The 16,570-nt window shown below is 36.5% G+C and overlaps 1 pseudogene; it reads right to left on the bottom strand.

The window, feature by feature from the left end:
- Window positions 1-6,058: 6,058 nt before the first annotated feature.
- Window positions 6,059-9,877, bottom strand: LOC113072958 (urotensin-2 receptor-like; annotated as a pseudogene).
- Window positions 9,878-16,570: the final 6,693 nt, after the last annotated feature.

The following is a 16,570-nucleotide window of genomic DNA, read 5'->3' as shown; positions in this document are numbered from 1 at the left end:
TTATTTTGTACGGAACAAATTATGTTCTTGATTCTGTACAGTTTTAACCAACATTAATTGACATGCTGATAAATTTCATTTATGTAGTAAAACCCAATGTATTAAATGAGAAAAATTCCAAATAGAAGCATTTTTACTAGTGCTCTCAGACTTTATCTGAGGTGCGGAGCCAGGCAGAAGAACAGAGCGATTAGCTGAGAACGAGTGAGGGATGGCATTTTAACAGTTTCGCTGGTCAGAACCAGAGTGTGAACAGCAGCTCTGATGTTCATTTATATAACCTCCGGCCTCCAAAGTATGCAAGCCTGGGTTTCGCCTGATCTTGGCGGCTGACATCGATGTGTGAAGACAGGGATTGAGGCAGCAGCCCCATGGTCTACAAAGAGACACTTGTATCGCTGGCCTCTTCTGTTTGCTGTGTTGCAGTGTAAGACAGATTTTCAGTCACATCTGCAAGATTTGCAACGTGCTGACATAACATTCTGCTGTATGTGTATGACCATAAGTTACGCCATTAAAACCGACGATCAGCACCCTTGAGCAAGTCAATATGTTTTTTTTTTCTTGCTTCAAGAGTCTTTGTAAGATCAAATAAACATTAGAAATTATACACATTTTATTATACACAAGAACTTGACCAGTGCCCCCAAAGTATTTGGACTAATACAATTTCATGGCACTATGTAACTATTTTACTCTATTGTTGAATTGGTCACTAAGTCATTTGATTTTGCTCTGTCTCTTTCTTTTTTTTTTTAAGTTAAGTTCAGTTTAGTTAAGTTCAAGGGTGCACCTTGTTTTCTTACTAACCATGTACGAATTCAAATGCAATTATCACCTCAGAAAATACATACTATATGTTTTCTCATTAGACTGGGTTGATTTGGACCCTTAAGTCATATCTAAAGTGTATGACACATCAATCAAGATGATCAAAGTGCTCAGAGTTCATACAGGTGTCCTAGGATTACCACAGGTGCACTTTGTGTATGAACATTAATAAGTTCCACTAAGGTTTGACAATGGAAGCCAGGAAATACTGTATAAGGTACAGTAAGTGTTGCAGTACAAGACAACAGTTCTGTTTGGTTGTATTGTGTTATGCCAAGCCCCATTGCGTTTATTGAATAAATTGCTTGTCACTGGCCATTTTGGTCACATCCTGCAGGAGTATTTGAAATTTTACTATTATTTTCATAAATTAACACCTCACAAACTTTTCAGATTTATTGGCTGACAGCTCTCCTGTCCCCATGTTGAGAGAAATCTGTTCTAAGTTCTAAAATAAATATGAATATGCAAAAAAAAAAAAACTGATTTAGTATTCCTTTAAAATAATAATAATGCAACTCGGAATATGATGCAAACCTGCAATAATTAAATGTTAAACAACACAAATATCTTTTATGTATTTAATTCTATAATCCAATGTCTTTGCTTCTGAAACTTCGATGATCCAGTTTAACCATAGTAATAAGCAAAAATGACTGTAGACAAACATTTTTGTGTCTTTATCGCTAAAGTGTGTTAAAATGTGTTCTTCTGCATTCTACTGTACAGATGTTAATTTACTTTCCCTTCAGCCTGAGGTGTATTCATTTCACTTTTGGTGTGAAAAGGCTTTTATATTTGCCAAAAATATAGCTTTTTTATTTTAAAAACAAACAAGCAAGCCCTGTCCAGATTTAAAAAGTAGCACAAAAGTAACGTAACGCATTACTTTCCATAAAAAGTAAGTAACGTAATTAGTTACTTTTTTATGTCGTAACGCAATATTGTAATGCATTACTTTGAAAAGTAACTTTCCCCAACACTGCTTGTAAATATCAAGCACAAACTCACGCGTTTAATAACGTTCTACAACTTTTTTGTCAACTTTAATTATAAAAGGGACTCAGGATCAATTACAAACATACATTTTATGCAGGTTCATTCATGGGTTCACCTATCTCAGCTGAAGGAAGCCTTGTCTGCTGAAATCACAAGACTTGGTCAGCTCAATGCACTGATTTGAAACATTCAGAAAGTTTAGGAGCTTCTTAACTACGGTTTTGAGTTCCTTCACATCACTATTTTGGCTTATTTTCTCAACAGTCGGCTTGATATTTTAATTGCAATGACAAGCAAATATGTTGGGGTAGTTGCATATTCTTTGCTAGGCTCATAAAGAGGGGGTAAGAAAGGGCGATGGGATGAGAAAGAGAGAAAAACACAGATGTGAATTTTGAATTTGGGTGTATGTCTATGTTTGTCTCAGAGAAAGGGAGCCTCTTATTCTCTCTCAGCAGGAGCTTGGCCTTAACTTCGGCCTAGTCTCGTCTGCACAGCAGGAGGACTTTCCTGAGCTGACTGCCCAAGGGAGGGCACCTGCCCCTGGTACAAACACTGCAGAAACACTGCAGCACACACAGAGGAAGAGGAAGGGAGTGTGAGGATGGAAAGACACTCAGGATTCCAGGAACATGTGTTGGATTTATGAAGCACACAGGTAACACAAAATGATGCAGTGAAATGAACAAAACCATTTCCCCCATAAGTACCTCTGAAGTCTATCTTCAGCAGCTTTCTGCTGCCTTCTTCCAAAATGAAAAGTTTCTCTCTGACACAGTTGCAGTGGTTATTGTTGGAAACCTCATCTACTAGCTCTTCGTGACTACCAATATAAACTGACAGCTTATGGATTTGCTGCCATTCCTCATCGCAATATTTTCCACTGTTTGGGTTTGCGGGATAGTAGCATATGTTTAATAGTTTATCACATGCTCAGTCATTCGGACCCTTCTTGAGAGAGAACAAACAGAGAGAGGGTCCGAGTTCAGGACCACAGACTGACTCCCCCAGCTGAACTTGAAAACTGTCATTAAACTATGTGGCTTAGAACGTTCCCCAAAAGACTTCTTCATGTTAAACACTATTAAACGTATCTCAGGAGTGCTTGTCTATATTATAGAAACAATTAAGGATGAGCAATTAGGAGCGTACGTAAATTAAAGGACTGATTCTACTTGTGAATTAACATTTTTGATCACTTACTCACCTTTACTTAAGTCATTATGACTCCATATTATTTCCTTTCTTTTGTTAAACGCAAATGTTATGTTTGGCAAAATGTTCAAGCCTCTCTTTTTCCTTACAGCTAGAGATTGATTTATACAGCCAAGCTCCAACAAGCAATACGATTATAAAAAGAGTTGTCCATATAACTAATGCCACTATATTCCAAACTATACAATAATTTGTGATGTAAAATGGACCCAAATTTAAGCCATTATCAACTGCTAATCTTCCCATTAAGTGAACACTGACATAGGCATATGGCTTCAATAGACTTTAAATATTGACTTAGTCATATGGACTAATTTTTATAGCACTTTTTTGGAATTTGAGCTGTATATATCACATTTTACTTGTTTGGAAGACATACTGCTTAAAATGCACAATACATGAAATGCAACAACAATGGGAGTGAGTAAATATTAAACCATCCTTTAATATAAAATAGCTTTACTTGTTTTTCACAGGTCCAGTGTGGATGAGTGGGAAAAACTGAAGCTTGTATTGTCACACTAGAGGACATCATTTTATGGACTTACAACGGTCACACTTTGATATAGCAACATGCACATACTACTCCTTCAACATGCTCTGATGTTCCTCAGGTAAATGGAAACACATGCCTAACGTAAATGAAAAGAGTAAGGAGGTGCACACATCAGGTCCTCATGGGTCCCATGTTAGATGGCGTTCTTCCAAACTACATTATTAGATTTATTAGACTCAATGAAAAGATCATCAGTGTTGTGTTATATAATGCAGTGATCATGAGCCAAAATGTAAGAATTGAGTTCAAAGGCAGATTAGGTGTTTGAGTATTAATAGTTTATGTATCCAGATTATCTAAATCAAGGTGTATCACATACAGTATGTGAATTATTGATTAAATGTTCTTCATTATGTCTCATGTAAAAAAAAAAAATACTTTCCATAACTTCCAAGTCCCAAATAGATCCCCAAGGAGCTCAGGACACCCCCATGACACATGCAAACACAGAGAGAGACGGTTTACAGTCTTTTCTGCTCTCTGTCAAACAATATTTGTTCATTTGTTCACAGGCAACCACAAACCAATACAGTGCTGCCATTCAACAATACACATGAATTTTACATGCTGCAAACACAAGGTTCCTTCTAGGTATTCTGTACTTGATCTATGATGATGTCAATGAGTCAAAAACAGCATTACAAAAAAAATAATAACCTAGCATTTAAAGGTCAAAAGCCACACACACTTGTGGGTCACTTTCAGAAAGTGCAAAAAGCTGATACAGACTCCAATGAAAACACCAGTCATATCCAAGCACTGCAGTGCAATACACACACACCCCTTGGCAATACACACAAAAAACTGAAAGCTAGCAAAAGCAAAGTTCATGCCAATGCAGACACAAAAATAAATGTTTTTTCTGAATGAAAACTAATTTTCATTTTAATTCCTTTGCAGTCTCAATTCCAACCCCCAGAGACCCCCCCCCCACCGTTCTTTTCTGTAATTTTCTCTTCATTTCTTATTAATTTATCTCACATTGTCCATTTCTGTTCCCTTCAATTCCCTCTTTCTTCACTGAAAAACTCGCTCATCTGCTTTAGTAATAAGGACAGTACTGCTTTACACTGTTGCGTTTCTGCAATAATCGCTTAGGCAGTGGGCTCTTCAGGTCAGAAAGTCTTCTAAAGCTTCCCAGATGACTCACTTACATCATAAACCATTCTGCTGGTGTACTTATATAGAATAATTGTTATGAATAAAATGTTATGATAAGCACCAGATTTCATATAAAGATTATTTCAGGAAAAGCTCTCTTGTGCAAAGCAATGCATTATTTAACAGTAAAACAAAACAAATACAGATAGGCTGACAAATGTATATATATATATATATATATATATATATATATATATATATATAAGGATTAAAGGATCCAGGTTTGGTGCAGTTTTTTGAATACAGTATGATTTAACATTTGATTATATATATATATATATATATATATAAATATATATATATATATATATATATATATATATATATATATTATATATATATATATATATATATATATATATATAAATATATATATATATATATATATATATATATATATATATATAATATATATATATATATATATATATATATATATATATATATATATATCCACAGAAATATTTATCTAGTTGACATTGTCCATTAACATGCACAACCTGGGGGAAGGAAGTAGTTTTAGTAGTAGTAATTCAATTAATTTATAACAAAAAAAAAAAAAAATCATACAGAAATAAAATAAGGACAAATTATTCATAAAAGGTGCCAATAAAAACACAAAGTCAAGACTTTAACATTTAAAAAAATGTTATAGTTGCATATAATGAATGGAGAACATAATGTCCTATTTGAAAATGAAAGATTGTGTGTCTTGGCTTCATGACAGAAGTGATTTATTTTCCTCAAAAGAGCAAACTCTGACACGTCCTTGAGCTTTGAGCCAAATCTATACTTTGTAATTTCTCCTTTGCACTTAGACTAATAAACCAATTTGGGAGTTAAATGCTTCTCACCTGTTGTTAGACTATCCTTGGGGGATTCATCCTGACAAAGCTTTTTTTTCCCTTTCAAGTTGCCCCATAAAACAGATATTTCACATCTTTTAGTCCCCTAATATTCAGCTGCAGTTCAACCAGAATGTTTGGGTCTCCATTTCAAAGGTGATGAATCCTATTTTTCAAAAAGCACTTTCATAAATATTCATCACTTAGTATTTCATTTAGGATTGCAGGACCTTAATACACAATGCTTATCAGATTATCTATAATTATATATGTAGTCCATGGAGAGAAATACACACCACCAATGCCTTGGCTTACAGAGTATTACTATTTGCACAGCACATGTAAAAATCTATAATCGTTAAGCCCCTTAGCACCAAATTAGTAATCTGTTTTAATAAAGATAACTATGCACAGTCTTATTGGTCATGGGCAGTACTGATGGTGGGCAGCTGTTACTGTTATCGTTGTTCAGAGCTGCCCTTGTGGCAAAGTGATGCAGCTGCACTTATCTTCTTCTTGCTGGTCCGCCTGCGCCTTCCTGTCAGCAGTGTGTAGAAGAAAGGATTCACACATGAGTTTCCATAAGTCAACCCTGTGAGGATGCGATTAATGGTCACCTGCGTGCCCACCGGCACCATGCGCAGAACCTCAGGTCGGTACAGTGGTAGAAGCTGCCAGATCCAGAATGGAAGGAAACAAGCCCAGAATGTCAGCACGATCCACAGTATGAGGAGCAGGACTTTGGGGCGAGGTGCACGGGGCGGGTAGGTGTTGCCCCCTCCGGCCCAAGCAGGTTGCGTTTGAGATACCCAGTAGAGTCTCCCTAAAGCTGCGTACAAAGCTCCGATGGCCAGTCCTGGGCCTAGGATGCTTGTGCAGAAGAGTACACTGAGGTAGGCTTTTGAGCTCTGTTCATCCCAGGCGGGAACGCACAACTTGCTTTCCTGGTTCTCTCCATCTTCTAGGTGCAAGTGATCATCATGGGCAAACTGAGAGCCACGGCAAAACCCCAGGCCAAAGCGACTCTCAGGAGTCCAGAGGAAGGTGTGGACGAGGCTGCCAGTGGATCAGCCACAGCTCGATATCGATCCAGACTCATCGCAGTGAGGGTGAAGATGCTCGCGTGCATGGTGAGCAAGTCCAGGCTGAGGAGGAGCCGGCAGCCTAGTTCACCGAAGGCCCAGTCAGATGCCAGGCTGTCGTACACAATGAAGGGGGGCGGTAGAGAGGTACACCAGGTCTGCCAAAGCCAGACTCAGAACCTGCAGGTGAAGAGAGGAAGAGGAGGAGGACGAGGTGGGAGAGGAGGAGGGAGAGAAAGAAGGGGAAGAGGTGCCGAGGCAGGAGTAACAACAGGTAGGAACGCTACGCCGCCTTTTTGACATCCTACGACGGCGAATGAGAAGCCCTAGGGTGTATAGGTTGCCCAGAATGCCCAGCAGAGAAAGGAGGGATAGAAAAAAGCAGAAGAGAGCTGTGGAGGCTACACTTGGGGATGGGGAGAGAGAGGGAGAGGACGAGGGAAGGGAGAGGTTATTGAGAACGGGAAAGGTGTATGAAGGTGAAGGGGAAGAGGAAAGGGAAGTAGAGCCAGAGGTGTCCATTTCTCGTGGATAGCAAGAGTCCCAAGATGTAGAGAGGACTTCAGCGTGTTTTAGAGCAACTACTGCGCCCAGGTTATCAGGAAATCCAGATTAGAAAAGAAGAGTTGTGAGTGGACCGCTATAACGGTGAGGTAAGAGAGAGAAACAAAAAAAGAGAAAAGAAATTGTGATTTTAGAAACTTTTGTTAACATCTTCATATTTATTTATTTATGTATTTCAGTATTTTTTTTTATAAAGGTATCTTTGCCTAAACTATGTACTCATTTGCTGAATTGGTTTTAGAGGATGCAGGGAACATTTCAGGTCATATAATATTTCAGTAAGTAGGCTACAAAAGTTTTGTCAGAGTGCGCTAAGGCGCGTTCGCGTGAAGAGGTAACCACAACAACAGTATGCTGCTCAAACGCTGTTCTGTATCTTAATGAAAATAATATCACTTTAAGAAATCAGCAATATAATCAGGCTACATTTAGTTTAAAATGTACAGCGACAGAGCTGAAACATTAAAAGGCGACTCTCTTAGAAATAATAGCCTACTATTGTTCCAGGTACATGTAGCCTATTTATAAAAAAAAAAAAAAAAAAAAAAAGAGTCGGAATAAGGGTTAATTCAACTAGGCTATTGGCTATCAGGACCTTTAACTTAATGATAATAATAATAATAGTCGATTATAATTAACATATAATTATTGGAAAACTATTATTAAAGCTATTGGTCTTGTCAAAAATGTTGGTGCGGCACGAGCTGGATCAATATGGCAGCAGCAGCGCGATGTTACCTGCGCTAAAATTTTCGAACCTATAAAATTCTTGCCTAACCTATACTGAGAAAAATAAATAAATAATAAAACAATGAGAAACCAATGACTGTGGCCTTTAATTGTCATGCCGTCTACGGTCCTAAAGCGGTAAGGCTTCTCTCTGAATCATATTTTTCATCATATGACGAGTGTGAAGATCAAAGGCCAGTCGGGCGGCGCGTGGACACTTACGGGAAAGAATGAGGCGGCACACGGTGACCCTGAGAGAGAGACAGGGTTACACTGCTGTTAGAAATGACGCACTGGCACAGCAGCACCCCTTTACTTTAAATAACACCTTTCTTAATACTGACACAGTGAGTGACAGATTTGCTAGAGTTAGACTCATTTATTTATTGATTCAATACAAATAAGTTAGACTAATCAGGCAATAAGGCGAATTAAAAAGCAAAACAATGATCTAACAATTGTTTATACAACTCTTTTTTTCCCAATTTTAGGAACTGAGTATGTTAACCTTGCCAACGAGCCAAGCATAGTCATTTTAGTTGATGTAATTTATTGTTTTATAATATAAAAATGTCTAACATGGCATGTCTGTACAGTATTATGCAGCCTATGGGAATGATGCAGCACTATAGTGTGCTATAACACTATCAATTAGTAAAAATGAGCTGCAGGGGTGAAAACACTGTCATTCATGAGGTGACAGCAGAATGGTGTGCCTACTGTATAAAACATTTCAACGTGGGACAATTATTTTGATAAGAAAGTGTAATTTCATGTAAATAAATGTTAAATGACAAAGCAGAGACGCGTATAGCATAATCTCTATCATTAAGTCATCTTGTTTCATTTTATAAAGCCTACTTTATCCAAACTCTTAAAAAAAAGGGAAATATTACGGCTGACCAGATGGTGAGTTTTTTTTTTTTTTTGAGAACTTTTTTTTATTTTTTTTACAATTTCCATGTACAAAATAGGACAGATTGTAGGCCACTTGACTGACACAAACGCACTATTATGTTAGCATGTCTTATGTATTTCTCTATTCTATTTGTTCCCATGTTTTATGTACGCACAGTTCTTTATTTAATCTGTTCATTTACTGTTGTGAATTAAGTTAAAGTATAGCCTACTTGACATCATATGAATTCGTTGAAGATTTCTAAATTAATAGCAGACAAATATGGTGATATCAAAAAAAAAAAAACACTTCCCGGTCTTCCTTTGTATTCATTAATTTACGCATATTTAATAGAAAGCTTAATGGTTGTCTCACGTGAGAACGACATAAACAAAACAGCTGAGGTTGTATTTGTTATTCTGAAACAACTTTGATACAACATTATACGATTTAACACATGATCTGTGTTTTTTTCATTATTTGTATGATTATTCTACGAAATGCATTTGACATACATGCTACAGTAGCCTACATTCAATGTTTTATTAAATGTTTATAATCCGAAAATCGTCTTACCCTTAACTGAGTATTCAGAGATGGCATGTTCCATATGTCGATGATATCCACACTCAAAACCGCAGACTGTGACAAAATCAGAATATCCTAATTATGTCTTTACAAGGAATGAATCAATAAGCCCAGCGAGATATTAATGTTTCTCTGAGGACAGTCTTAGAGAAACTTTAGGATGGTGTAGAATATCTCTCAGTCACAGCCAGCCCACTCCTCTCCTCTCACTCTTATGGTTGTCTGAAGCAAATGAAGGGAGGGATGAAGAGAAGCTGTGCTGAAAGACTGGAGAAAGAAAGGGTGTCTTTAATAAAGACCCACACTGTTGAATGGCCTTGGAATGGAGACAATTGATCTTCATTGGCAGAGGACTGAATGTGATTTGATGTTTAGTCTCTAACCCTGACTGATATTTGTTGTTCTCTCGTGATTAGACCTTTCATCCCTGCCGAAAGCAATATAGTCAGTATACCAAAGAATAAACACTTGTAAAAGTCAGAGAACAATATTTATGTCCACCATCCATCAAAGTTATTTGGTTTTGGGAGCATCCAGGGAACATTTCAGGTCATATTTATTAGAGAACTGTAAGAATTACAACAACAAACATGAAAAGGTACATAAAAATGATTTCAGTTATACAGGTACTCAGAGGACAAATGAACATATCATTAAAGCCGTTATTTGAGGCTGAACTGAATCATACGTGAAAAATGTTGGATGAAATTTGGTTAAGCGTCACAATCCAAACCACAGATGAGGCAGTGAAAACCATTTAATCATTTGAAATATGGTATCGCTCCCTAACGACCATACAGGAATACATAACCATTAATGGACAGAAAAGGTTTCAGTGGAAAGACATTTTCACCTCCTTAGTCATGTAAAAGTTTAAATGATGCATGGTATGGACATCCTGCCTGCATTTTGGATCAGACTAAAGTATGCTGACATTTAGAGTCACAGGAATGGATACTTAAAGGGAAAGTACACCGAAAACGATCATTTACACACCATCATGTCATTCCAAACCTGTATGGCTTACTTTCGTCAATGGAACACAAAAAGAGATGTTGTGAAAAATGTTCGTTTTTAGTCCATACAATGAAAGTCAGTGGGCCTCAATGTTTTTTCTCTACATTGACAAAAACTTTTTTTTTTTTTACAAAAAATTCTGTCAGACATGAGTGTATATTCCATCATGGGGAGGATAATTTACATAAACCTTCCAGAATTATTACAAATGTTCAAAAAATTTGTGTACATTTTCTGAAATTGTCTGGAAATTTAATGAAATATGAATCACAATCTCACCAATCAATCAAGTTTGGAAGCATATGTAGTTTGCCCAGAACAATCGATACCCTTCTTTGAACAAGGAGGAACACCACAACCCTAAAGCAGCAGCTGTATAAATACATTTATATGTGTACCTTACATTTATCTGTAGACATGTGTTACATGTAAACTGAAACTTCACAGTTGCTTGTCATGGTTGAGCAATAGGAAGAGCAATTGTAAGAATTTGTGATGGTGGTGTGAGCCGAAGACAATAGAGTGTGTAAAAAACGAATGGTGAACTTTCAGTTGGCATGTAAAGCATTTCTACAAAAATAAATGTACTGTATAAATGCAAATATGCATTTTCATTTTCTGCACTACAGTATTGACTTTTCCCAATACATTTTTCCCTACTGTTGAAATATCTGAAGCTTTTGAAGTTTTGAGTTATTTTGCAGACATCACAGCACTTCAGTTCAAGCATCGTGTGAACCAATCATATCTTCCTCTTTACTAGTCAAATCACAAAATAAACATGAATGAACATCAGAAGGTATCTTGTTTCACCTGCGGAAAGACGTCAACACACTGTCCAGAATTAATCTACTCTCATGTTTGGTTTGTTTGTCAAACAAAATGGCAGATTCTGCGTCATGATTGGTCAGATTGCCTGTCAGTCAAACTCCCACCAAGCGGTCAGTTGCACTTTCAGTTTAGAGAATGTTAAGACTGGAAAACTCTAATACGAACCTTTAAGGTACCCTTGGTACAAAGTGTACCCTTTGAAAAGATACCGTAACAATGATAGCTTTTGTACCTTTTTTCTGAGAATGTACGGAAAAGCAATTCTGTAGAATATCTTCTTTATTCAACAGAAGACTGAAAATCATGCATGTTCAGAATGACATGAGGGTGAATAAATGATGACAGAATATTCATTTTTTGTTTATAAATACTCATAAGACTCATAAGATGAAGGCAGATCAGTGTAAAGGAACAACCAAGCGTGAATGACTGTCCAGTGGCAAAGAAAGAGTAAAAGAGTAAGAGTACGAGACAGAAAGAAAGCAAAAGTTATAACCCAGTCTCCTCATAAGGTACTGACACCAAATTCAGCATTGCACCGCATGCCAACACATATCTGCACGAGGCCAACACACACATATCTGCACATCTACCGCACTCCCGCCAACACACACACTGCAGACACACTTCAACCTAACACCACCTCCCAACACCCGATATGCCCAAAACTCAAACACATCTAATCAATGAAGTAAGGAGAGTATGTGTGAAGTTGACCGCAAGAGACCAGCAGCCAACTGGATCATCAAAGCCTGCTTAATGAATCAGTCTCCAGGTTCAGTATTATTCAATGCACTTATTTTGTGACCTCAGTAAAATAAGTCAAACTGAAGGCATCTGAGTCACTGAAATATTCACAAAGCTTAAATGTGTCAGATCAGTTTTCTTTACAAGAAAAGTTCAGTGCAAAATGGATATTGTGAAGTTAAATTAATTGGGTACTTCTAATGTCAAGTTCTATGAAATATATGAAACCACATTTTAATTGTTAAGTAATATGAAAATATGGTGGGTAATGGGTATTATTTTATTGCACTGCTTGTGATGTTGATCATTTCTAGTTAATTTATTTTATTTTATTGGATTTTATTTTCACTCTTATGACAAGTTGCTTGTGATGTTGAGCATTTAAAGTTGATATGGATTTTATTAAATTTATTTTATTGAATATTTTCTTTTACGACAACTTTTTAATGTTATTTTATTTATTTATTTCCCCCCATGGATTGACTAATTGATTGATTTATGTATCGAGGGGTGAGAACAAGAAGGCCATAAGTGACACTTCACCGACTTTACAGGAAGGTTAAAACAAAAATTTATTTGACTTTGTTTACTGATTTCAATAGTTTATAAAAAACTTTGCACATGGATGGATGGCATTATACTTATTGAACACTATTTAAAAATGTATTGAAAAAAAAATCTAAATTTCTTTTTAATAATAATGATTAAAAAAGTCACATGTACCTTTTTGGCACCAATGTTTTATTCCATTTCGTGTATAAAACATGGGCACATCTGATGACAATACGAACAAAGCATTACATTAATTAGTTTAAAACAATTGACTTTTTTATTGTGATAAAATAAAACATCACATAAAAAGTCCTTATGCTGAACTATATTTGATTGTGTTTAAAGTGGACCATTGCAAGTATACTTTAGGTACACTTTAAATATCATGCATTTTAATATTGTTCAAGCCTTCAGTGAGTATGACAGACGTTTAGTTTAAAGGGGTAGTGACAAAATTAATATCCTGTTGTCATTTAGTCATTGTCATGCTATTCCAAACACGAACACAATAGAAGACATTGAATTTTATTAAAAAAAAAATTCATCCAAACAAAGAAAGTCATGTTGGTCCAGTGTTGTTTTGGACCCCAGTGACTTTCATTTTGTGAAAAACGAAAAAATATTTTTCTAAATATATTTTGTAGCAGCCAAGGTCACTATGAACTTAGTTTTTATGTTGCTTTTTAATTGTTCTATACCGGTTTGGAACAACATGACAGGATTTTCATTTGATGTTCTTATTATGCCTGTTGAGGCATTGGCTGATGATCTTTTCTCAGCCACTGCTGTGTTGCTCTAAATGGGTTATAACACTTGTGTGAAGTCTGTTTTAGAGAGGTGATCTGGGCTTAGCGTGTCCCAGGCATGTGCTGTATATTTGAGAACACAAGATGGACAGAGACAGGCACCAGGGCCAAGACGAGAAGAAGGGCAACATACCTCTCCCTGCGGGGAGTGTGGAATTTCAACAAATACCTGGCACAGGCCTGCCAAAATAGGCAAAGAAGAGAGAGATTAATAGAAAGAGACAGGAGCCACACAGACAAAAACCAACACAGAGAAACAGAATGCTTGTCTGATGTCTCAGTAAAGGATAGAGTGAGATTAAAAAAAGACAACAGAACAAACTGGCCTGATGTGACAAAAAAGATAGCATTTAATGGCATTTTGAACAATATATACAAGTTTTAATATACAAGTTACTGCAGTATTGTAAAAAAAATTATGCTTGAATCAATTAGCTTATTTTTCAATAATATTATGCACATAATGAAATATCTAAGTTAATTAGTCTCATTAAACTCAAAAATCTCTCTAAAAATCTAATTGCAGGAGATACAAAAACAGCTTCTTAATAATATAGATAGATACAGTAGATAGATAGATAGATAGATATTCTTAAGTCTTGCTGATCTCTGGCATGAGGCTTCTATGTAGATGAACACATCAGACTTCATGGTGTGTGGTCGTCTTGATGCCTAAATCCTGCCCTTCCCAGGGTGTCTCCCTTCACTTCAAAGGGGTCATAATTGCCAGACACTTGTCCAGTCTCACCGAGACCTCAGGTTCAACCAATGTGTGTGTGTGTGTTTTAGCAATGTGCTACTGCACAGGGGTTTCTAAAAAAATGATCTGTTTACGGTACCTTGCCATTAATATTCAAAGACCCTTTAAATGGCTTTAAACTGCCCTTGAGCTTTGCTTACATTACGTTAATTAAATCCCCAAAGTCTTCGTCAGCCCATTGACAGATAGCCCATTTGTTTGACTTCTCCTTACAGCATATTTAATTAAATGGGTGGACATGTTTACACGTAACAAATGGTTTGTTTCCCTGCAGAATGATTAGAGGACTTCAAGATGAAATATTGATCCTCCATCTCGGGTGTTGATGTTTATATTCACGTCACTTTCAGTAGTCCTCTGTAATAAAGACAGAGGACTGACATTCCTCCTCCGCATTGAAAATCTCTAGACTTCCTTTTGCTGTATATGCTGCAAGTGCCACACGTTTACACACATAGACATGTTTGTTTTCATCAGTCCATTATATTGACTTATTTCTTGATCAGTGACCACAGCAGCTAATGCTCTGCTGTAATGTCACACAAGCTGTTGTTCCTAATATGTACAAGGATTTTTTCACAAGCAACACCAAGAGTACCACAATCAGTGGTTTTGAATGAATAGGTTTGGTGAATTGTTCAATGACTCATAATAAAGAGAATTACTTGGTTTGTTCCTGAATGAGTGCTTTTAAACATATCGACTGATTAAATAAATCGTTGACTGCATACAAATATATATATATGTATACTTCCCTCCTTTATAATAGACATCTGACTCAAAAGCCAGGATATAAAAGTGAATAAGTAAACTAAACTTATTAAGTTACTGAAAGAATAAATGAATGGTTTGACTGAATGATTCAGTGACTAACTCATAAAGTCACTTGACACCATCTACTGGCCTTTAATGTAACCTGCAGAAATGCTCACTAAAAATCAATTGCTAATGCATTGATGGACAGCCTTTTTAATTCCTCGATTTACAGTAATCTTTAATTTCACTTAAACTAAGAAGCGTGCATTTGTTTTATGAGACTGACCTGACTAATTTGACCTATACTGTACATGTATTTTAAAAAGAGAATCCACGTTTTTAATGGGCCAGCCTGATGATGACAGAAATTTTCCATCCTTTAAAGGCATGGTTGATGAGCACTTTTTTTCTAAGCTTGATTGTGTTTATGATGTGCAGTGTAATGTGTTCATGCTTGGTTTCTCATCAAAAGAGTCTGTTGAGATCCTGGTTCTATGAAGCCGGTCCCTCAGAAATAAGCTATGGGCTCTGATAGGTTAACATGCTCAGTGTGTTTGTGATTCGCTAAACGTCTAGTGCAAATTGTCCAGAAATGTTATTATGGGTAGTTGCATGTTCACGAGGGCAGGGTTTATGAAAACGACGGGGTTAGTGATGTCACAAACCCAGGAAGAAGCTTGTTGTGTAGTCCCTACCAGCCATTTTTGTAATCCTTAAACTGCAATTTATTTACAAGAAAATACTTCCCTTTGTGTTGAACTCTGAGGATTATAACTTACTTTGCAGACATTGTTTATGCTCTAACAGCAATGTTACACATTAGATAAAGTTCAAAAAGTGAATCATAATCAACCACCCCTTTAAATCTTTGCAAAGTAGTCCAATTGACCTTGGACATACAGTATCATTGTCTTTAGAGAAATTGCCTTTCCTAAATATGTTCACTGGCAGAATTTCATAAGTAGTTAGCTCTTATTCTATTACTCAAAACAGAGCATGCCAAAAGTAATAGCCTACTACTTTTGATGGTGATATGAAGAAATTGTTGTAAGCATCTAATTTATCTCAGTTTTCCCCAAATGTGTGTTGTTTGGGTCATTTCACGCTGTAAGAACAAAAAGCTAACTCTGACTTTCAGTACAGCATTAAATGGATCTGGCAACCCAAGGTACAGCGAGTGGACCAGGCTCCAGTGGAGATTGGCTTCTGTTCAGCTGGATGTTTATCTTAGTCCAGGACCACACTGAAGGTAACACAGGTTCACAGATTAGATTGTTTAATCCCAGGTTCCATGAAAATGAGCCAGTCATGCTTTCTGACAACTGTCATGTGGTTGATACTGTTCAACACATTTTACAATACATCACTAAATTGGGGTTTTCTGAATACTGAAATGTTTTAATACCAGTTTTATTAACTGGGTTATTTTTCAATTGTATAATAATTCTGACTTTTTTTCTGATATTTATGACATAATAGCCAAAAGCAATTTGTGCGCCCTTATTACTTGAAGGCACAGAGTTCAGACATTATGTGAGTGAACGGAAACTTAGTTCCATGTTCATTCAGGAGTAATAAGTGACATAATGGTGTATTGTTCTCACATCACTTTATAGAATTCAGTAATTCAACG

Source organism: Carassius auratus, unplaced genomic scaffold (assembly GCF_003368295.1).
Source record: "Carassius auratus strain Wakin unplaced genomic scaffold, ASM336829v1 scaf_tig00011117, whole genome shotgun sequence".
Classification (NCBI taxonomy): Eukaryota; Metazoa; Chordata; class Actinopteri; order Cypriniformes; family Cyprinidae; genus Carassius; species Carassius auratus.
Note: the sequence above shows the minus strand (reverse complement) of the source record. Positions and strands in the feature narration are given on the sequence as shown.